The following is a 610-nucleotide window of genomic DNA, read 5'->3' on the forward strand; positions in this document are numbered from 1 at the left end:
TAAGACTGATTGTAGTCTTTGAGGCATAGAATGCATTTGAAAACGCTGATAATTATAAGCTTTAGACAAAAAGCCATGTAGTCAATAATGCAAAATATGGTTACATTTTTAAATTTATACATATATGCACATATATGTATATGTATATTTTGTTTCAAATGATTGGAACAGAGGGTATTCTGCCTTACTATGACATCTCAGTTATAATTTCCTCCTATTAATATCATTACTGATAATAATTCGGTAATGCCATATCGAACTTGTTTTACCTTTGCTAGTTTCTTGACATTCCAAATTGGACTATGCCATGCTATCTGAGTAACCTTTCGAAAATTCACAAATGACCAGACCCACTCCGAAGATAACAAACTAAATTGCAAATGTCTTGGACAGTCATTCAAACCTGTTAATGATCAGATTTCTGCTGTCTTTATAGTTTTATAAAATACATCACAGTTCCATTTCATATACTCCACAGTATACCAATTTTGAATGGGCATTCAGTCTCCTAGTCACCTAATGCCTCAAGGCTAATATCAGGGCCTTGGAGTCTATGATAGATCAATGAACTGTTTTTCAATTGAAGAATAATTCTCTGTTCCACACAGTA

This window comes from Hipposideros armiger, unplaced genomic scaffold, assembly GCF_001890085.2.
Source record: "Hipposideros armiger isolate ML-2016 unplaced genomic scaffold, ASM189008v1 scaffold_1646, whole genome shotgun sequence".
In the NCBI taxonomy this organism is placed as follows: domain Eukaryota; kingdom Metazoa; phylum Chordata; class Mammalia; order Chiroptera; family Hipposideridae; genus Hipposideros; species Hipposideros armiger.